At 46.5% G+C, this 23160-nt stretch overlaps 1 long non-coding RNA gene across 15 annotated transcripts in view; it reads left to right on the forward strand.

Moving 5' to 3' along the window:
• The window catches only part of LOC140631111 (uncharacterized), a 167494-nt gene extending 155901 nt beyond the window's left edge, over nt 1-11593 (forward strand). For 14 of the 15 annotated variants that reach the window (XR_012028771.1, XR_012028753.1, XR_012028752.1 and 11 more), the window contains 3 exons: nt 9852-9986; nt 10643-10917; nt 11294-11593. This is a non-coding gene — a long non-coding RNA (uncharacterized lncRNA). The remainder of the gene's footprint in view (nt 1-9851; nt 9987-10642; nt 10918-11293) is intronic. The other variant, XR_012028756.1, reaches the window with a different exon arrangement.
• The last annotated feature ends 11567 nt before the right edge of the window (nt 11594-23160 follow it).

The raw sequence follows: 23160 nt of genomic DNA on the forward strand, positions 1-23160 counted from the left end.
GGGAGTCTGCTTCTCTCTCTGCCTGCTGTTCCCTCTGCTTACACTTTCTCTGTGTCAAATAAATAAATCTTTAAAAATAAAACTGTCGGGATCCCTGGGTGGCGCAGCGGTTTAGCGCCTGCCTTTGGCCCGGGGCGCGATCCTGGAGACCCGGGATCGAATCCCACATCGGGCTCCCGGTGCATGGAGCCTGCTTCTCCCTCTGCCTATGTCTCTGCCTCTCTCTCTCTCTCTGTGTGACTATCATAAATAAATAAAAATTAAAAAAAAAATAAAACTGTCAGAGGGAGAGGGACCTCCTTAGAGTTGAAAGGGCCTCTTTTCTTTATTTTGTCCACTTCTCCTAGTCTTTTGTGTCTGCCAGGGGCAGTAAGTAATAACAGGAAGAGCATGGCCTTTCGGGCAGCCTGACTAGGGAATGAATTCCATTTCAGCTATTTCCTGGCTGTGTGACCTTGATCAGGTAACGAACGTCTCTGAACTTTAATATCTATCCTAAAGGATTGTTTTGAAGATGAAATTAGATATGGTTTAAAACCCTGCTTGGCTCATAATAGGTGCTCAGTAAATATCATTCTCTTCTCCTTTCCTGGCCCGCTTCACACACTTTAAACATCATCACCCTTCATGGCAAACCCTATTCTCCTCTGTCTGGACCTCCAGTGCTGGGCTTGAGAGCAGACTGAGTATATTAATAGACTACTAATGTCTCCGGCATTCCCGAGCAGTGGGCCTGGCTTTTCCATAGGTTAATTAGGTCATATTTCAGGATAATTATGGCGGTATATTCCTACACTAATTAAGTGGCTTTAAACCATCTCCACAACGCAACTCCATGAATCATAATTAAGCCTTACCGCCGAATGCCTCTGCCAGCCTCGGAGCCCTACACGTGGCCTGCTCTGACTGCTCAGTCGTGGGAGAGGATGCCGCGAAACTATGGCTTTGAAAAGGACTTATTTTCCTGGGATCATGTCAGGCTGACTCCTAGTGAATATTGGATGAGGCTTTGCACGGTTTCTCTTTTGTTTTCACAAGGAGAGAGACGAAGAGAAATACAGTGTTGATGTAGGTTTATCCTCTTCTCCTTGCTGCTCTGTTGACTAGATTTGAATAGATTCCCAGAAGATGTAGGTGGAGGTGAGAGAGGTAATGCTGGAGCACATGGTTGCAGGAGTCAGTTGATTGTAAGTGTGCGTAAGAATTCGTAAGAATTCGTGCTGCAGCTTCTGATCACTGGGGACCATGTCTAACATGAGCCGGTTCAGTTCACGGCTACCTGGCAAGGAAAACAAAAGTACCAGAGAACACATATTTGAGGAGGCCGGATGGACTTCCTCACTCCTGATTGTCTTGCTCTTGACGTGCCTTGCAAGTTGAGCAGCTCACAACTCAAGAGTGGCCACCATTTGGGCTACCGTGGGTTCTAGCTGGAATACGGTGGGATGATTGGCTCCACCGCCAGGAGATCCAGTTCTGAGTCTTGGCTCTACTGCTTGCTGGTTGTTACCTTGAGAAAGCCGCCTGGCCATCTGAGCCTCAGCTTCCTTATCTGGGGAGTTGAAAAGAACACTACCTGTCTCATAGGACTGTGGAAAACATTGAGTAAGACAATGGGATGGTGCCAATGACTTTATAAGGAGTTAGCCAATTTGGGGGCTGTTGTTCCAGGCATGGAGAAGGGCTCTCACATGGACAGAGCCACAGTCTTCTTCCAGGACTCCTTGGCACCAAGGTACTTATTTGTCTGATGGTTCTAGGATCTGGTGTGTTCCATTCATGTTCATAAAAGCCACAGATGTCCCTGGGGGACCAGAATCCAGGACCTCAGATATGGTAGCACCAAACGTTCACCATTAGGGCCACTGGGACACATTTTCTCCTGTCTGAGAGAGAATACAAAGCTTGTCTTACCAACTCCTACTACTGGAGCTTGGAGAGGCCACCGTGGGCCATGATGACATTTGGAGGATGGTCACAGGATGTCTGGAGAAGATTTAGGAATCAACGTCTGGGAACCTCGATCCTAGGTTGACAGTCCTCAAAACTCCTGGTCCCTGTGGTTCTCCTTTTAATGCCTCCCTGACCTCAACTGTGCCATCTCCCACCCTGCTCCCTACAGTTCTGTTTCCCCACCCACACCTCTCCAGAACCAGCAGGTCAGGCAGCAAAGGGGGAAAGGGAGACTTTATCTTCTTTCTTTCTCTCCTCCCACCCCCTTCTCTCTATGGAGAGTTGGCCCCAGGCATTTGGAGTAAGACACTAATCAAATAAGGCCAGGTGACAATATACCAACATCTTCTGTGGAAGCCAGGGAGATGCTCTGCTGTCCTCAGCAAAAGGACAGGGAATTGAGGGTAGGTGGATGAGGAGGCAGCATTTATTTAGCCTGATTGTCGCACACAGCCCCTGGCTCCTCTGACAAGAGAACACCATGTGAAGGCGCAGATAAGCCCAGCTGGAAAATTGACAGCAGTGAAGGCGGCCCTGACTCCCCACTTGCTACTGTGGCTGGTGGATTAGGGCTCTGTTAGAATAGAGAGAGAATAGAGGGAAGAGAGACTTCCCCCAAACACCACCTGTAGGTAGAGGGGAATGTGCCTTGTTCCCCCTGATGAGCAAAGGGTCATCCTGGACTAGCCAGAGATGACAGCTCCAGTTGAGTTCAGATGGAGAAGAGGGGCTGTTTCTTTAGTCGAGATGCAGGTCAGATCCAAGGTGAACTTCCTGCCCTCTGCATTGAGGAAGAGAGGGTGGAGCAGTGGGCAGGGGCCCAGCACAGCCTCTTCCGTTGAGGAAGAGAGGGCGGAGCAGTGTGAGCAGGACAGATTCTGTGGGATTTGGTGGCTGCCCACAGAGCTCTGCTGGCACCAAGGGCCTGTTGGAGATCTCAGCCCAGGAGGAGGACCTCTTCTGGAGGGGAAGGTTGGGTGAGGGTGGAGAGGGTACTTGACAAGGACCAGACAGCAGATTATGGGGGTGGATAGTACTCCCCAGCAACAGAGTCGGGAACCATGGGGGCCCAGCTCCCCCTGCATATGGCATTCACACTGACTTCATGTGGCTAGGAAGGCTTGCACCTTGGACATTTAAACACCTCATGCATGTCCGCATGTGAATGCATGTCTGCGCATGTACACTCATGTAACCACAATACAGTTGCATGAGGTAGTAGAGGATGGTCCTTGCTAGATCGCCAATTCAGCCTCACTTCAAAGAGCTGTCATGATAAGAGACAGAGGGTGAGAAAGCCCTCTGCAAACTTTTAAAGTCTGCTCTAGCCGTGCAGCCTGGTGAGGATCCGTGTTGTTGTCCTACCCTAGCTTCTCTTGACAATGGAGAGATGGGCACAGTGGCAGCATCTTGTGACTCCTCCACCAGCATTGGGCTGGCCCGTGGGGAGGAGGATGAGTGTCAGAGCCAAGGGAAGGGACTACTGAGGCTGAAGCTCTACTTCCTCCCAGCCCAGTTAGACATTCAAGTCAACCAAACCCAACTCTGTGGAGCATACGAGGATAAATAAGTCTCAGGGCTCTCTCCCAGGAATAGAGAGAAACACTGTGAGAACAGTAAGATATGGAAGATGGCAATACAGCCACAAATAGGTGTCTATCCTAGAGAAGAAAAAAGATAAAAGAGTACATAGAAAGGAGAAAATGTTGGAAGAGACAGTGACTTTGCCCCCAAATTAAAGGGACAAATACACTTTCAGAGGGGAGGGGGCTAAGACAGTGCTAAACAATAGAAAAAAGAAAAATGCCATTCACAGACACATTAGGGAGACATGTAAGTGCATCCGAGGGAGAAAACTTCCATGCAGATCACCTACCAATAAGGAGGAATCAGACAATGAGATGACAAGTGATATCTAGAAACCACTGAAATCTATATGTAGCTAAATATTTATTTAAATATGAGGGCAAAATAAAGACATCCTCAGGCATAAAGAGGTATGCAGAATGTATTCCAACAATTAAAAAAAAGTGGATCTTAAGAAGCACATGTAAGATGAGAAAAATAAGATTGAAGAATAATTTATTGGATTTTATTGTTGCTTGAATAAATGATGAATCTGTGGCACAATCTGGAACTAAAATCCAGATCATCTCAACATGACAGCAGTCAGGAGAGACTAGGGGTGGGAAGAGACCAAAACCAAACCAAACCAAAATAGCCAGGGGCACCTGGGTGGCTCAGTTGGTTAAGCACCCTCCTTCCACTCAGGTCATGATCTCAGAGTCCTGGAATTGAGCCCCACATCGGGCTCCCTGCTCAGCAGGGAATCTGCTTCTCCCTCTGCCCTCCCCCTGTTTGTGCTCCCTCTTCCTCTCTCAAATAAATAGAATCTTAAAAAAACGAAAACCAAAATAGCCCAAATGTCCCACATGTGAGAAAAATAAAAACATACTACTGAATAGCCCTTGGACTAAAGAGAAAATCTTAAGGGAAATGATGAATTACTTAGGATTAAATATCAAAGAAAGCTCTGCATATCACAATTTATGTACTACAGTTAAAGCAGTCCCACGAGGAAAATTTATAGCTTTAAATACATCTATCAGAAAACAAGAAGAGCTGAAAACAAACGAGTCATCTATGCAAATCAGAAGGTGAAAAAAAAAAAAACAAGCAATAGAGAAAGCCCATATAATCAAGAAGAAAGTAAGATTAGAATAGGAATTAAAGAGGAGAGCCTGGGTGGCTCAGTAGGTTAAGCATCTGCCTTCGGCTGAGGTCATGATCCCAGGCTCCTGGGATTGAGCCCCATGTCGGGCTCCCTGGTCAGTGGGGATCCTGCTTCTCCCTTTCCCTCTGCCTCTCCCCCTGCTTGTGCGCGTGCGCTCTCTCTCTCTGTCAAATAAATAAAATCTTTTTTAAAAAAGCAGAAATCAATGAAATAAAAAATGATGCCAAGAATAAAAAACGGTATAAATGAGTACTAAAGACAAGAATTTCCTTGAAAAGGCAAAATGAACATCCTTTAAAAGACCGGTAAAATACATACCAAGCAAATACGAGCAGATTTTAAACTACAGGATTAATCTAACTCTGCAGAGCATCAGAGTTAGGTAAGCAAGAGCCAAGGGTCTCTCCCAGGGGTAGGGAGAAAAAGATCGTGAAGTAGAACTAAGATTTTTAAATATAAAAATACTATTAGAGGGATGCCTGGGTGGCTCAGCGGTTAAGGGGCTGCCTTTGGCTCAGGGTGTGATCCTGGAGTCCCGGGATCGAGTCCCATATCGGACTCCCTGCATGGAGCCTGCTTCTCCCTTTGCCTATGTCTCTACCTCTCTCACGAATAGATACATAAAATCTTTCTAAAAATACTATTAGAACAATATACATGTATATAAAGTTATCTACAGTTGACCTATATGAAATGTACACATTTCTGGAAAATATGCTGAAATCGACACAAAAGAAAAAGAAGGCCTGAGCAGACTAATAGGATGTGGAGGAAAATGAACCCTCATGCCCTGCCGGTGGGAATGCAAACTGGTGCAGCCACTGTGGAAATCATTATGGAGTTCCTCAAAAAGTTAATAATAGAACCACCCCACGATCCAGTAATTCCACTACTGGGTATGCATCTGAAGAAAATGAAGACACGAACTGGGAAAGATATCCGCACCCCCGTGTTGCCGTGGAGGGGAAGTTGGGATTGAGATAACGAAGTCTGGACCAACTGTGGTTAAAATACTCTACTTTTGCGATTTTGCAACAGCACAGACACATTTCTAGGCCCCTCCCAGGATCCCGGAGAGGATAGTAGACCTGTATCTGATAATAGCACTGAAAATCACAAAGGCCTCAGGCATTAACAACAAAGGCCCAAGACCACAAAGGGGGGGGGAAGCATTAAACTTTACAAAAATCGTTAAATGAAAGACCTAAATAAAGAGAAATACTTTATCCATGTTTGGAATGACTTAATTTTGGAAAGATGTCTATTAGCCCCAAATTAATTTCTACATTCAATTAAATTCCAGAAGGAATTTTGGGGAATTAAACAAAGTGAGTATAAAATTTCTATCGAAGAATCGAGATCCACAAATAGCTAATCCAATTAAAAAAGAAGCAACAAAGAAACAACTTGTTCTGCTGATAATCAAACTGATTACAATAAAAGCGTAATAATAAAAGCAGTGTGTTATTGGCATAGGGACAGACAAATAAGCAAAAGGAACAGAATAAAGGGCCAGAAGCAGACCTAGTCACACATAAATAAACTGAATTAAAATAAGTCTAAATAAAAAACCACAAGGGGACTCCCTATGAGAGAGATAGCGTCACATATCGGTGAGAGAATGAGTGATTTTGTAAAAGTCACCAGAAAAAAATGGTTCACTTCTTTGGAAATGAATTAAGTTGGGTTGGTGCTTAACACTAGATTTTTAAAAATTCCCAAGTAGAGAGAGTCCTACATGTGAAAAGTAAAATTATAAACACAAATGAAAGAAAATGTATTAAAAATAACTTGTGAAGCTGAAAGTGAGCATTTCTTTGAAAACAATTTAAAAAATAACCAGACACAAACCATAAGGAACAAAATAAATAGATTTGGTCACATCCACATTAGAGATTTTTGTTTAAAAAAACCCACAACGGTATAAGCAAAGTTAACAGAGGAGCAACAGACTGGGAGTAGATATTTTTGGAAGTCTAAAACTGACAAAGGTTTATATCCAGCATATACAAAGAACTGCAAATCCCTAAGAAAAACACAAGTATCGGGATGCCTGGGTGGCTCAGTGGTTGAGCGTCTGCCTTTGGCTCAAGTCGTGATCCTGGGGTCCTGGGATCGGGTTCTGCATCGGGCTCCCTGCGGGAAGCCTGCATCTCCCTTTGCCTGTGTCTCTGCCTCTCTGTCTGTCTCTTATGAATAAATAGATTAAAATCTTAAAGAAAAAAGAAAAGAAAAACACAAGTTTCTAAAAGAAGAAAGGAAACAGGGATATAAACAGGCCATTCATAGAAGTGGCCATTTGAAGAGCTAATAGCTACATAAAGAGTTACTTAATTTCCTTAACACAAATTAAAATAAGGTATCATCTTACCCCCTCGGACTGGCAAAAATAAGAAAATCGGAATTCTATCAGAGACTAGTGAGGAGGCGGGAAAGGGAAGGCCTTCAGTTCCTACTGGTGGAAGGTGTAAACTGGGCACGGAGAAGTTGGGTGGCCTGGGTACTGAGGGTCTGGTGCCCCATTGCTGCCACTCACACACTGGGGGGTAGGGCTCCGCAGGGTCTCCCGTCGGTGCATGGTGGACACGTGCGGGCAGGTGTCAGTCGTGGTCACGATCTGAGCCAGCGCCGTGTCCTTCAGTGGGGGCGGCGTAAAGAGCCTGTGGCATTGTCGCATGATGGCATGCCACCCGCAGTCAGAGGTAACGAACTGCATCTCTGTTCAGCAACTGGGGGAGATCTTGCAAGCAGCCCAGAGGGAAGAATTTTAAGAACCGGAAAGGAATTGATAGCGTGAAACCATTTATGTAAAAATTTTTTTAAGGATTTATTTATTTATTCATGAGAGACACACAGAGATAGGCAGAGACACACAGAGAGGCAGAGACACAGGCAGAGGGAGAAGTAGGCTCCCTGCTGGGAGTCTGTGCAAGACTCGATCCCAGGACCCCGGGTTCACCACCTTGAGCCAAAGGTAGACGCTCAACCACTGAGCCATCCAGGTGCCCTGAAACAAGTCATTTTAAAATGGGAACACTAGTCTTTTCTGGGAGACCACTTCTGGAGCCAGGGCTCGTCCTCCGGGGTCCCAGGTCTCATTAGGCTCCCTCATGGCCTCACCTTGAGGATACTGCTTGCCTCTCTGTTTGCATTTAAAAGCAAGAGAGAAAAAAAAAGTAAATGAGATCAGGGGTAAAAAGCAAAAGGATTACTTAATAAAACAGTAGAGATCAAAACAGTAAAAACAGAAAGCTCTGGTAAAAAGACAAAAAGCTCCACTGGATGGGATCATAAAGGGCCAAGTGAGTCTTTTGTCTAAATTAAAATAAGCCATAAAGTAAGGAGCCCAAGATTCAGTGCGTGGAGCTCCCAGAGGCTGCAGCTCGGGGCCTGGCACTGGGGGCTCTCCTGCCTTCTCCCTTAGGCTCCGGACCCCAGGCCAGATACTGAGATACCCCACCTGATGGGGCAGGGCTGATGGAGAGTCTCTCCCCACGGAGTCCACAGTTCTGGGCTGGGAGCACGTTCTGGCCTCCCAAGTCACCTTCCCTGACCTCTGCTCCTGTGTCCACCTGCCCTTTGCCCAGGTGGTCTCTGCCCCCTGCCTCCCTCCTGTGCTCCTACCACACCTGCCGGCCCAGTAGGGAAGGGCAGTGTCGCGACCTGTCCCCTGTTGGCCACAGGACCCCGGCAAATAGCTGAGTCTCAACGGCCTTATCTCTGAAATGGGGAGAATCATCACATTGGCCCTGCCTGCCTCCCAGGCATCTTTTGGGGCCCCAGGACACTACGGGAGGCTGAGGGGTTTTGCTGATGGAGGATCAGTTCATGAAGCCTTAAGTGAATTCCCACCCCGACAGAGGGAGTGCATTCCGTTATCCTTGAACTGAGTGCAGGTAACACCCAAGATACCCCCTCCATGCCTGGAAAAGTGTGGAGGTCATTAGTCGGTGCTTAATAGGTATTGATTGATTGATCAAAAGGGTTTGCATTCTCATTGTTTTCCTGCCTCTCCAGCCAGGCTGCGAAATCTTTAGAAGATAAACCTCTTCTCTCTGCTTCCCTCCCTCCCATTTGTCCCATCAATTATCAAATACTTGAGCATCTAACTATGTTCCGAGCCCTACACAGCCCTGCCCTCCGAAAGCCTGCATTCTGTTTCTGGAAATCAAGGAAACAGACAAATAGCAGAAGGAAATGCAGATTCTGAGAAGTGGAGTGGTCACACAAAAAAGATTGAGACGGGGGCCACTGGGGAGGGTGGCCAGGGTGGGCCTCTGGGGAGAGGGCTTCAGGGTGGGTGGGTGGCAGGATGGCCACAGTGGTGGAGCTGAGGGAGGAGTGGTCTAGTGAGAGGGAAACAGGTCTGCACTGGGCCCCAAGGTGTCAAAGCAGGGAAAGGTAGTCTGCAGGACTGGAGCAGGAGGAGGCAGAGGGAAGGAGGTGAAACCCGAGATGGAATCCAGAGCCAAATTACATGATGGGTTCCTGTGGGCCAAGAAAGAAGCATGGATTTTCTTTCCAGGGCAATAGGGAGCCACAGAGGGAGTCAGGGGAGCAGTGTGATCTATTTTATACTTTTGAGACACTTTCTCTCTGGGATCGAAGAGCATATTAAACATGGTGAGGATGGGGTAGAATGGTGGGTAGAGGTGGGTAGAGGGGTAGAGGGTGGGTCAGAATGTGGGACTTCCTATGGGACACCAGGTCTGGGGGAGGGAGGGGACAGTTAATGACTCAGAGGGCTCAGGACACATGGGCCAAATGCAATGGACCAGCCTCATTTACATCCTGATTTGAACAAACCAACTATAAAAAGCCATTTCTGAGGCAACTGGGAAAACACAGATTGAGTATTAGATAATACTGAGGAGCCATTGCAAATTTTGTTAGGCGTGTTAATGGTATGGTAATTAGGGGAAAGGAAGAGAAGTCCTTATCTGCTAGAGATACAGATTGAAGTCTTTGCAGGTGAAATGAAATGATGTCTGAGATTTGCTTTAATATACGGCAGGAAAAAAAATTCTGTGTCTGGGAGAAGAGATGAAACGAGATTAGCAAAATGTTGATAAGTTTTGAAGCTGGGTGATGGTACATGGGGGTTCATTATACCAGCTTCTGAAATCTTCTGAAAAAGTTAAAATTTTTTTTTTTTTTTTTTTAGTGGGAGGAATTGGAAAGAAACCATCCGTGGACACTCTGCTCACTGCCCCACGCAGACGTACTTGACCGGGAGCTGCGGACTCAGACAAAGCTGGGGCAGCTTCCAAGCCGGCTGGTTGCTTTCTGTTACCTTCAGGTACAGCCACTGTTTCTTATCTGTAAAGTGTTGGGCTTTTAGAAGTAGTAAATAGTGCACCTAAAGCCCAAGCTTAGCTACCCAGGCAGTGGTTACTACTGTTCAGTTCCTGGTGGCCATCATACACGTGGTGCAGATGGGCCTGAGGCCCAGCATGGCTGGATTCTGGAAACTTCCCTCGGGGATTAGCCTCCCATATCTAGAAAGCAAAGGCCAAATACACGCATTGGGGAGCACAAGCCACCAGACATGTGCACACAGCCCTGGCTTGCATTTGCACACCTGCGCACACACAGACACCCCTCCACGGAGAGGCCTCCTCCTGGCACAGCCTGAGCAGGCTTGGAGTGTGACCTCTAGGAGAGGCCGGGGTGTCCTCCACCAGAGGGCCAAGAGTGAGATGAAGAGGGTCGTGCTCAGAGGAGACAGGCTGTGTGGCCCATCAGGAGACTGGGTAACATAATGGAGGTAAAGGGGGAGCCATGGGGTAAGCAAGGGGCTGAGGAGACCCTGTAGTAAGAAGGGGGACAGGCTGGGACCTTGGGACCCTGCAGGAGGGGCAAGAGGCAATGCCTGCCTAGAAAGTCTTCAAATACAGGAAGGACAAGGAAAGCAATGGCCAGACTACCAGCAGCATGAAAACATTTGTCTCCCAGGGGCCTGTCTGGAGTCTCTGAGCGAGCGAGAGAGCGAGTGAGAGAGTGAGCGAGAGAGCAAGCGGCTATCCTTGAGCCCCTGAGAGAGCTGGATGACCTCACAGGCCCCTCGCTGCCCCCCAGCTCTCCACATGACAGCCGCCTCTGTCTTTGTGCTGGGGCCAGAGGAATGCAGGCCAGGCCAGGCCCCCAGAGGCCCTTCCTCTCTGTCCTGGCTTTTGATCTGAGAGCCATGCAGCTTCCAGAGCCACGAAGGAGACTCTTGGATCAGAGAGGTAGCCCCTGGGGGGTGTGCGGGAGGGTTAGCCCCCACCTGCCCGGGTAGCAAAAATAATCAAAGGGTCCTCTGCCAGAGAGAGACAGGGAAGCGCAGAGGGACCTGTGCCTGAAGGATGGGGAGTGAGGGAGAGAGGGGCAGCGGAGGAAGCTTCTGGGGCTCAGGCTTGGGGGGAGGGGCAGGTATGCTGGGGCACCTCCAGCTTCCAGTGGGAAAGGCAGGGAGGCAGGGCAGAGAGGACCAGTGCTCTCTCCCTGCGCCCTCGCTTCTCCCCACTACAGGCACTGGGGCAACAGGCTCTTCTTGCAGGTCTCATCCCTGGGAAGACACTTTTATTTTATTTTTTTAATATTTTATTTATTTATTCATGAGAGACACAGAGAGAGAGAAGCAGAGACACAGGCAGAGGGAGAAGCAGGTTCCATGCAGGAAGCCTGATGTGGGACTCGATCCGATCCCGGGACTCCAGGACCACGCCCTGGGACGAAGGCAGGTGCCAAACTGCTGAGCCACCCAGGAATCCCAGGAAGACACTTAGAATCAAATCCTGAGTTGAGTGGCAGGAGGGAGGAGGAGACCCGTTCTGCCTTCGTTTGCTGTATTTTCCAGAGAACAATCTGGGGAGTCGCTAATCCTGCCCACATCACATTAACACCAATAAACCACCCTGAGGACTCCCACTCTTCAGTTGTCAACATTCATGAACTCCAGAGCCTGGTGCGACTTCCAAGTGGCCTCCCTCCCAATGCAGGCCTGGCAGGAGGAGCCGGTGGGGGGGCCCCGCCCTCGGTTTGCTCTGAGTCCTTGGGGTCTGAGTGGGGGCTCAGAGCCCCCAAAGTCTTGCAGACACCTGTGTTGGAAAGGGGGCTTATTGGCTTCTCCCAATCCAAGAGAACTTGTCTCCTCCACCGCCCTAGGAAGGCACAGTTTCCCTGCTGCGGGGTCTCCTGGCCCCGTCCTGGTGGAGTGGGGAGCACCTTGCTGGAGGCTCAGGCTACCCTAGGCCCGCCAGGGCTGGGGGCTGGGCTCCTTTAGTAGACCAGACCACTAGGCACTGCAAGGTGGTGGTTTTTTTTTTTTTTAATGTTTATTTAAATTCAGTTAATTAACATATAGTGCGTTATTGGTTTCAGAGGTAGAGTTCGGTGATTCATCAGTTGCATAGACACCCCGTGCTCCTCCCATCACCTGCCCCCCTCCACGCCCATCACCCGGTTACCCCCTCCCCCCATGCCCGCCCCTCCAGCAACCCTCGGTTTGTTTCCTCTCTGGTTAAGAGTCTCTTTTGCCACCACAAGGTTAAGTGGTCTGCTCAGGAGCGTGGGATCAGGGCGGGGAGTCCGATGAGCTCTTATTTGCCTTGGTCCACCACCAGACCCGCCTCACCCCAGGGCTCACCCCGAGAGCCTCCAGGGCTGAGGAACAGCTTTTGGGAAGTCCAGCAGCTTCCAGGAGCTGAGCCTCCTCGTGTGATGGCTGCAGAATCACGTCCTGTCCCTCTGGATTTCCTTCTGGGGTGAAATCTCTGTCCCCAGGGGTGAAGGTGGACATCCCAAGGTCGTAGTGATCATAGGGGCGTCTAGGAGCGGAGCCCCAAAACCACCACAGCTTTCCCTCGAAGCAACTTTCTTATCTGAAAAAATTCAGACGCCTTGGCCTTCTGCTCTACAACATGTGCCTCTTTGTTTTAAATTACTTACCAGTTAACTCAACTTCCTCCTGAGAACCTTTGAGTAAGTTCACATTCCAGGAGGTGGGCCATGTTTGGCGGGTGTCTTCATGTGCTCCCCAGAACCGTGAGGGACTTAACGAGCTTTAGTTTGGGCAGTGAGGCTTCGAATGATCTGTGTGCCTGTCTCACTGGCTCGCTGTGCTCATGTGTAGGAGCACTTTTTATCTGGGGTGGGAAGGTCTTTATTAAGGGACTGTCGTAGTTTCCTGGGACTGCCATAGCACGTTACCACACACCAGGTGCCTTAAAACAACAGAAACAAAATCTGTCACAGTAAGGAGACCAGAGGTCTGAAAGTAAAGTGTTGGCTGAGCCATGCTCCCCTCAACACTGTAGGGCAGGGTCATCGCTTGCCTCCTCCACCTCCTGGTGGCTCCAGGTGTTCCTTGGCTTGTGGCCACATCACTCCCACATCTGCATCTGTCTCTACATCACCTTCTCCATTAGTTCAGAAGAGGAGCGATCCAGGCTTGCCATGATGGAGTGTTGGGGAAAAGCAGCCCCACCCCACCTTAGAGTTGTTCAACATTAGCCAGGTGAGAAGAAGGTGGTTCTAGGTTTTAGAGGTAAGGGGGACCCTTACCCTGAGACCCAGCGTGGAGCCAAGGGTGGCTGGCAGATGAAGAGTGACAGGGTGATGATAGCATCAGTTCCTTGGGCTCAGGCTGGGGGTAGTTAGGGCTGTGCTGCTTGGAGCAACACTCTGAGAAACTGCTGTGTCCTAAGAAGCCCCCCATCCCCACGGGGGCCGTGACATCAGCTGGGGCCTCGGTCAGTCCCCTTCTGTCTCAGCACTTTGGTCTGAGCCTCAGGGGAAGCTTGGTTCATAGGAATGTGCCCCCTGCTTCACAAGGCTGTCTCCCCTGCCACAAGGATGGGTGGGGGGTAGGCAGGCATCCCCGGACATTGTGCGCTGAGGGACAGGTGGCTGTGGCATGAGGAGCTCCAGCTCTTGTCTCCTGGGCATCCTGGTGACGGGGATGGAGTCAGCTCCAGGTTTCCTTCAAGACACTGGGAAGTGCCATGGAACCAGCATGGGTGTGTGCCTGGGTGCTGGTGGGGGCGGGAGGGATGGGCTGGGGAGAGGCCTGAGTATTTGCTCTCTGAGGAGAGACCCGTGCAGGTTACCTTCCCCTCACGCTGGGTATGGGCCACTCTGCCTACATGATCGTGCTCTACATTTGAATGCCTGTTGCCCCATGAAAACATCCCCACATCTGAGGCAGCACACCTATCCTAGCAACGCCACGGTGACTCAGGGCCCCTCTTAGACTCCTTCTGGGCACTGCCATCAGGGCTCTTTTATAGCAACCAGACGCCTTGCTGTACAGTCACTCCTCGCCGTTGACCTTGACAGCAGCCCACAGCCTGATGGGTCCCTGTGTGCCAGGCTTGGCTCTGGATGCCTCCTGTTTAAAAAAACAAAAAAACAAAAAACAAAACATCTGGTGCATTCAGTGGTCTTCAGCCAAAGCCTTTGAGAATCCACAAAGGCAGCAGGTATTTGCTGTTTGAGGATGGCTTTGGGTTTTGGAAATGATGTTGAGGCTCTCCGAGCTGAGAACCGTGTAGCAGGGAGAGCTCTGTAGAGCAAGAAGAGGGGCTCCAGAGGGGCTGGCTGGCTGCCCAGTGCCATCCTCAGCTCTCAGCCCGTTGTTGTGCTGCTGTGGCACCTCTGGTGGCCATGGCAGATGTGGCCTCGTGGTAGCTGGCTCCGCTTGCTACCTGCTCCGGTGTTCCCTCTCATCCCTTGTCCTGGTGGGTTTTGTATTGTTTGCAGGGGATCCTTGGCAGGACTGAGCTTCATTTGCCGCCACCAGTAACCAGCTCACTTACCTTTGGCTTGGCCTTTCTCCTTCCCTGTTTCTCTCTTTCCACCATGGCTTGTCCAGGGATCTCTTCCCCAAGGAAGCTACCTGCATGGAAGACTACACTTGGGGGACCCAGGCTGACAGCTCCCCTGTGGGCTTTCTTTTGAAGTTTTATGAATGAACTCTTTCAACAGAGCCTGACAAGTGAGTCATGCATCTAGTGACGTGTGTCCTCAGGCATTGCCTCATGGGCCTTTTTTTTTTTTTTTTGATCCCCCTTCTTGTTTTAAAAAACAGGTTTATTGAGATCTTACACAGCATACAACTTGCCCATTTGAAGTGTGCAATCCAATGGTTCTTAGTATATTCACAAAGTTTTGCAAACATCACCACAATCAGTTATAGAATATTTCCATCACTCCACAAGGAAACATGGTACCCATTAGCAGTCATAACCATTTCCCCCTCAAACCTGCTCCCTAGCCCAGGTAACTACTAATCTACTTCTTGTTTCTATAGATTTGCCTATTCTAGATGTTTCATTTAAATAGAATCATACAATATGTGGCTATTTTGTGTTTGACTCCCTTCCCTTAGCATAATGTTTTCAAAATTCATCCAGGTTGTAGGATGGATCAATAATTAATTTCTTTTTTTTTAAATTCCCATCATCTATTTTACCCATCCCCCACCTTACCCCCACCCCCATGACCATCAGTTTGTTCGCCATCATTAAGAATCTGTTTCTTGGTTTGTCTCTCTCTCTCTTTCTTCCTTTGCTCTTTTGTTTCTTAAATTCCACATATGGGTGAAATCATATGGTATTTGTCTTTCTCTGACTTATTTCTTTTAGCATTATACTCTCTAGCTCCATCCATATCATAGCAAATGGCAACATTTTATTTTTTATGGATGAATAATATTCCATTGTATATATGTAATGTGTGTGTATATATATATATATATATATATATATATATATATATATACTGTATCTTCTTTATCCATTCATCAACTGATGAACACTTGGGCTATTTCCATATCTTGGCTATTGTAAATAATGTTGCCATAAACATAGGGGTGCCTGTATCCATTTGAATTAATGTTTTTGTATTTTTGGGGTTATTATCCAGTGATACGATTAATGGGTCACAGTGTAGTTCTATTTTTAAGGTTTTGAGGAACCTCCATACTGTTTTCCACAGTGGTGGCTACAGTTTGCATTCCCACCAACAGTGCATGAGTGTTCCTTTTTGTTCACATCCTCGCCAACACCTTTGTTTCTTGTGTTTGATTTTAGCCATTCTGACAGGTGTGAGGTGATATATCTCAGTTTTGATTTACATTTCCCTGATGATGAGTGATGTTGAGCATCTTTTCATGTGTCTGAGGGCCACCTGTACGTCTTCTTTGGGGAAATACCTGTTCATGTCTTCTGCCCATTTTTATTTATTTTTCTTTTTAAAAAGATTATTTATTTGAGAGAAAGAGAAAGAGGGAGAGAGAAAGCAAGTGAGTGCAAACAGTGGGAAGGGGCAGAGGGAGAGGGAGAAAGAGAGAGAAACAGGTCTCCCTGTTGAGTGCGGAGCCTGACACAGGGCTCGCCTCACCATCCTGATCATGACCTGAGCCAAAATCAAGATTTGGTCAATGGAGCCACCCAGGCATCCCTGCCCGTTTTTAATTGGATTATTTGCTTTTTGGGTGTTGAGTTGTATAAGTTCTTTATGTATTTTGGATAGTAATCCTTTATTGGATATGGCATTTGTAACTATCTTCTCCCATTCTGTAGGTTGCCTTTTAGTTTTATTGATTTGTTTCCTTTGCTGTACAGAAACTTTTTATTCTAAAGTAGTTCCAGTAGTTTATTTTTTGCTTTTATTTACTTTGTCTCAGGAGACATATCTAGAAAGATATTGCTACGGCTGACGTCAAAGAAATTACTGCCTGTGTTCTCTTCTAGGACTTTTCATGGCTCCAGGTCTCACAGTTAGGTTTTTAATCCATTTTGAGTTTATTTTTGTGTATGGTGTAAGAAAGTGGTCCAGTTTCATTCTTTTGCATATAGCTGTCCAGATTTCCCAACACCATTTGTTGAAGGGATTGTCTTTTTCCCATTGGATTTTCTTTCCTGCTTTGTTGAAGATTAATTGACCATATAGTTGCAGGTTTATTTCTGGGTTTTCTATTCTGTTTTGTTGATCCATGTGTCTATTTTTGTGCCAGTACCATATTGTTTTAACTATTACAGCTTTGTGATATAACTTGAGCTTTGGAACTATAGTACTTCTAGCTTTGTTTTTCTTTTCTAAAACTGCTTTGGCTATTCAGGGTCCTTTGCAGTTCCATATAAATTTTGGATTATTCTAGTTCTGTGAAAAATACTGTTGGTATTTTGATAGGGATTACATTAAATGTGTAGATTGCTTTGGGTAGTATAGACATTTTAACAATATTTGTTCTTCTAATTCATGAACATGGAACGTCTTTCCATTTCTTTGTGTCATCTTTAATTCCTTTCATCAATGTTTTATAAGTTTTCCAAGTACAAGTCTTTTACCTCTTTGGTTAGATTTATTCCTAGGTATCTTATCATTTTTGGTACAAGTGTGAATGGGGTTATTTTCTTAATTTCTTTCTGCTGCTTCATTATTAGTGTATAGCAACAGATTTCTGCATATCGATTTTGTATCCTGAGATCTTACTGAATTCATTTATTCTAGTGGTTTTTTGGTGGAGTCTTTGGGTTTTCTCTGTATGGTATCATGTCATCTGCAAATGGTGAATGCTTCACTTTTTCCTTACCAATTTGGATGCTTTTATTTTTGTTGCCTGCTTGGCTATGGCTTCTAGTACTATGGTGAATAGAAGTGGTGAGAGTGGACATCCTTACCTTGTTCCTGACCTTAGGGGGGAAGCTCTCAGTTTTTCCCTATTGAATATGATATTTGCTGTGGGTTTTTCATATAAGGTCTTTATTATGCCGAGGTATGCTCCTTCTAAACCTACTTTGTCGAGGGCTTTTATCATGAATGGATGTTGAACTTTGTCAAATGCTTTTTCTGCATCTATTAAAATGATCATATGGTTTCTATCCTTTCTTTTATAGATGTGATGTATCACATTGATTGATTTGAGAGGAATTCATTCCTTTTTATGGCTGAATTATAATCTGTTGTATGGATATACCATATTTTATTTATACCTTCATCAGTTGACAGACATTAGGGTCATTTCTATCTTTTGCTATTATTATATAATGCTGCTACGAATATTCAGGCACAAATTTCTGTGTGGGTGTATGCTCTTATTTCTTTAGAGTATATACCTGGGACTGGAACTGCTAGGTCATCTCTCTCTTCTTTTAATTTTAATTTTTATTGTTAGAGTAAACAATAAATACATTTCCATATTATTTCACATTCTAAAAAGTACAGGAGAATTCCTATTCTTTCCTCAGAGTCAACCAATATTTCCCAGTTTAACTGTATTTTAGGGGGACATTTCTAGCAATTATGAATATGTGTTCTTCCTTTTTTTTACACAGTGACATATAACACACACTGTTCAGCACCTTTCTTTATTCATCTAACATTAAATCTTATTCCATATCATTGCAAAAGGAACTTTTTATTCTTTTTATAAATGTGTGGACCTTCCTTGGAAGAAATACTTTAATTTAAATAATTTACTTAATCAATTTCCTATTAAAAGGCATTTATTTAGTTCTCTCCCAGTCATTTGTTATTACTAGCAATGCAATGAAAAGCCTTGAAAAAATACCATTTCCTGGCACCTGGGTACATCTGCCTTCAGCTCAGGTCATGGTCTCAGGGTCCTGGGATCGAGCCCCAAGTTGGGCTCCCTGCTCTGTGAGAAGTCTGCTTCTCCTTCTCCCTCTGCCCCTCCCCCTTGCTCATGTGTGTTCTCTGTCTCTCTCTCAAATAAATAAAATCTTGAAAAAATACCATTTCCCTTATGTTGAGCTCATCTGTAGGATACACTTCTAAAAGTAGAAGAACCTTATCAAAAGGTGAACTTTAAATCTTGGCACATCACACCAAATTGCCTTCCATAGAATTTATACCAATTCACTGCCCATCAGCAATGTATGAGCATGCCTGTTTCTGTTTGCCCACACTTTCACCAATCTGATGGATGAAAAATGTGTGATTTTAATTTGCAGTTTTCTTATTATGAGTGATTGAAAGCATCTTTAATTCTCTTTTCTGTAAAATGTTCATATCTTTTGCCCATTTTTTTCTACTGGATGTGGTCATTTTCTTGATGATTTATAGGTGCTTTTTATTTATCAGAGAAATTAGCTCTTTGTCTGCAATATGAATGCCTACAACTGTTTCCAGTGGGTTAAGCCAGTTGCTTTTGCATATTCCTTCTCATAAATATGCAGGATTCCTCCCTGAGAAAGTATTTGATTGCCCACCCTGTTGACCAGGGGTAGCTGTATGACTTGCTTTGGCCAATTAAATATGGGTAGAAGCATGTTTGTCATTCTGGGCTGAAGTTTGAATTGCCAGCGCCTTTCACGTTCTCTTTCCTGCTGCCATGGTAATTGGCATCAGCAGATGATGGCTGTGCCTCCAGCTGAGGAACCCAAAGTAAAGGTGGCAGTAGTGACAACACGGGAGCAGAGACTCTGACCAGTCTACAGGAAAACATAGAGTGTGGGCAAGAAAGAATCCTTTGTTGTTTTATGCTACTAAGACTTCGGCTTTTTTCTTGCCGCAGCATAACTAGCCTATCTTGACAGGTATAGATTATTCTTGCCACAAAGAAAATTTTTTCATTTTGATGAGGTTAAAGTGATCAATTCTTTATTTCAAGACTTCTGGGTTTGTATCAGATCTTCCCCCCTTCTGGATTATTATTTTAAAAGTTCTCCCATAGTTTGTTGAAAGTCCATGATTTCTCTCCCAATTTGAAATGCCGTCAGGCAGATCTGATTGTTGTTGCTTCACAGTTAAAGAAGCGGAGCCTGGGGTAGTGGCTGAACCAGCCACCATAACAAATGTTGGATTATGTCTGGCTGCTACTAAGAGACTTGACTATAGACACTAACTTCCATTAGGAGCTTGTTCTTTCACACAAAAGTCCAAGGTTGGGCCTTCTGGGGCTGCTAGGGCAGTACCAAGGGACATCAGAGACTCAGGCTTCTTATGTTCTTCTGCTTGACTCTCCTTAACATGTGGCTTTCTTTAACTTCATGGTCTACTGTGTCTGCAGGAGCTTCAGGCATCAAGTCTGAGTTCCAGGCAGGAAGTAGGAGGAAGAGTATAGGGTAAAAGGGCCTGTACCAATTGTTCATCTCCCTTTTTAAAAAAAAAGAATTATTTATTTATTCATTATATCAGTGGATATATATATATATATATATATAGAGAGAGAGAGAGAGAGAGAGAGATTGAGGCAGAGACACAGGCAGAGGGAGAAGCAGGCTCCATGCCGGGAGCCCGATGCAGCACTCGATCTGGGACTCGATCCGCGACTCGATCCAGGACTCCAGGACTGCGCCCTGGGCCAAAGGCAGGTGCCAAACCACTGAGCCACCAAGGGATCCCCTCTTCATCCCCCTTTTGAGAAACTTTCTTACAAATCTCATTCAAAAATTTTTGCTTATTATCTCATAGCTCAGAACTTAGTGATAGGGTCATGACTTGATTCAAAGGGGCAGGAAATGTTTTACTATGTATATATTTTCAAGGAGTGTTTGACTAAGTATATTTGAGGGGCAGTCTGGGTATGTTGATGTGATTGAATGGTGCTGGCTGCCCCTGGGGTGTGGTGACAAAGTCCTCGATAGCCTCAGGGCTTTGGAGGAAGCAAGTGCTCCCGAAACAAGAGCTCCCTTGGTGGTGAATGCCACCAGAAGGCAATGTCTTCACCCTTCCCAGGCCGGCTCCAGATTTGGGGGACTCCCGGGGGATGTGGCCGCATCTGTGTCCAAGAGGAGCCCTGAGGGGAACCAGCTTCCGCTCTGGGAGTCAGAGCTCTGGCCATCTTTGGCCCATCCAGCCCCAGCTGGCACCGACTGGCCATGTGTGGCTTCCCCTCCTCTGAGCCCATTTCTTTCTCTGTAAACCTGGGTAATGAGAACTGCTCGCCAGGGCTGCGGTGGTAACAGAATGAAATCACATCTAGCGAGGCCTTCGGGGTTGCCGCTGTTGACCTTGGGACAAGAAGAGAAGGCTGCCTGAGAGATTCCTGCTGTCACCAGCTGGCCCACGGAGCAGGGGTGGCCGGTGTTATCAGAGACAGGCCTGGAGAAGGGTGTGTCGCTCACCTGTTCACCTGCTCCCACACTTCCCACTGCTTCCTGACCTTCCTTCAGAATTTCTTCACCAGCTCGACAAAACTGGAGTCACTCAGTTGCCATCAGATCCAGGTTTCCTCCCCACTCAGCCCTGGTCTGGCCTCTCTCAGCCAGTGGCCCCTTACTCAACTCCTCGGCCCCTTTAATACCTTCTTCTACTTCATCCTACTCTCTGTTAGCATCTCTAAACATCTCTCTCCTGACCGTTTCTTTCTCACCACCCTGTCCCTGACTGAGTCCCCTCAGCCTCCTGCTCTCTCCCCCCCCCCTTTTTTAAAGATTTTATTTATTTATTCATGACAGACACACAGAGAGAAAGAGGCAGAGACACAGGCAGAGGGAGAAGCAGGCTCCATGCAGGGAGCCCGATGTGGGACTCGATCCCAGGACTCCAGGATCACGCCCTGAGCCAAAGGCAGATGCTCAACCGCTGAGCCACCCAGGTATCCCTCTCTCTCCCTTTAAAAAAAAAAAAAAAAGATTTTATTTATCTATTTGAGAGAGAGACATACAGAGATAGCGAGAGAGCATAAGAAAGGGGAGGGACAGGGGAGAGGGAGAAGCAGACTCCACTGAGCAGGTAGCTCAACACAGGACCCTGGGATCATGACCTGAGCTGAAGGCAGATGCTTAACCAACTGAGTCACCAGGCGCCCCAGCCCTGCTCTCTTTGGCCACTAGGGGCCTTGTATTAGTCAGGAGAGGCTAGACTTACACCCTAGTAACTAAAGCCCCTCATCTCAGTGGCCTAATTAGCATATACAGATTTGTTTCTTGTTCACAAAAATATGCATGACCCTCTAGGACAGCTGTCCTCAGTGATCCAAGCAGCTCAGATCTGGCGAAGGCACCATCTTTACTTCACATGCCACGCTTGTCACGAAGAATGAAGAGAAACTAGGAGATCTGCTCTCCTAATGCTTCAGCCAGAGAGGATACTCAGACCTATAGCCCACTGGCTAGAACAAGGCATGGCTCTGTTCGCTGCAGGTGGCTGCAGGTGGCTGCAGGTGGCTGGGGAAGTCATTTCTGTTTCTAGCAGTAACTGCCTCTGCCAAGAGCCCATAGGAACCTCCTACCAGTTCGCATCTAAGTTCCTGCCAGATCCTTGATGATCTGGCCCCACCTGATGCTCCCCAGCCCATCACCCACCTATCCCCAGAGTGAATACTGTGCTCCAGGTGTATCGTGCTAAGTCCTCCCTCCACGCCTCTGCTGACACCGTTCTCCTTGGTTATCAGTCTTTTGCCATTTCTTTCCTGCGTTCCTCAGGACCCAAGTCAAGGTCAATCTCTTTTGTGAAAAAGCATCCTTTTGGCTCAGCTGCGAGTGTTCTCCGGTCTCAGAGCTCTTCCATGGCTTATTTTTAAGCTCTCTCAGCCCCAAGCATGTGTTCCTTCTGTAGCCAGTGTAGACTGCAACCCTTGGAGGTCAAGGGCTTTCTCATCTTCTTTGCCTGCTCAGTAAGGGCTCTCAGTGATTTTAATTCATGAAATGATTATTAAACACCTACTAAATGCCAGACACCAAGCTCCGGCAAGGAGGATGCAAAGAGCAAGGAAACATGATCCCAGAAGGAAAGAAACTAGGGTTTTTATGTGCCTGCTGTGTAACATTTAATGATTAGGAGAGCTCTGGCGTCTGCTTGGGGTCGAATCCTGCCTTTGGTTAGATGAGCTACAAGACCTCAGGAGAGTTACTTAACTTCTTCAGCCTGAATTTTCTCACTCCAACAATAATAGTGATCACTATCTCCTGTATTCGCTTCTTAGGACTGCTTAAGCAAACCGTGGTGGAAGACATCCTAAGCGTATTCTCTCTATAGTTCTGGAGACGAGCAGTCTGAAATCAAGGTGTTGGCCAGGGTCTGCTCTCTCTGAAGGCTCTAGGAAAGAATTTCTCCCTTGCCTTGTCCTAGTTCTGGTGGCACCCGGTAATCCTTGGTGTTCCTTGGCTTGTAGGTACATCGTTCCAATCTCTGCCTCTGCCTTAATATGACATTCTTCTCTCTCTGTATGTCTTCTTCTTCTTCTTCTTCTTCTTTTTTTTTTTTTTTAAACAAAGACGTCAGCTATTCAATTTAGGGCTCACCCTAATCCAGGATGACCTCATCTTAACTCATTACATCTGCAAAACCCCACTTCCAAATAAGGTCACATTGTGAGGCTCTGGGTTGACATATATTTTGGGAGGGGACACGTACTCAACCTACTACACCCACCTCATAAGATTATTGTGAGGATGAAATAAGATGATGCCTGTAAATCATTTGGCACAATGCCTGGTGCAGTGTAAAAACTCCTCGAATGTTAGTCATTTTAAGAACAATATGTTAATCAGGATTATTTTATTTGCAAGTATCAGAAA

The sequence above is a fragment of the Canis lupus genome, chromosome 3, assembly GCF_048164855.1.
Source record: "Canis lupus baileyi chromosome 3, mCanLup2.hap1, whole genome shotgun sequence".
Taxonomy (NCBI): Eukaryota; Metazoa; Chordata; class Mammalia; order Carnivora; family Canidae; genus Canis; species Canis lupus.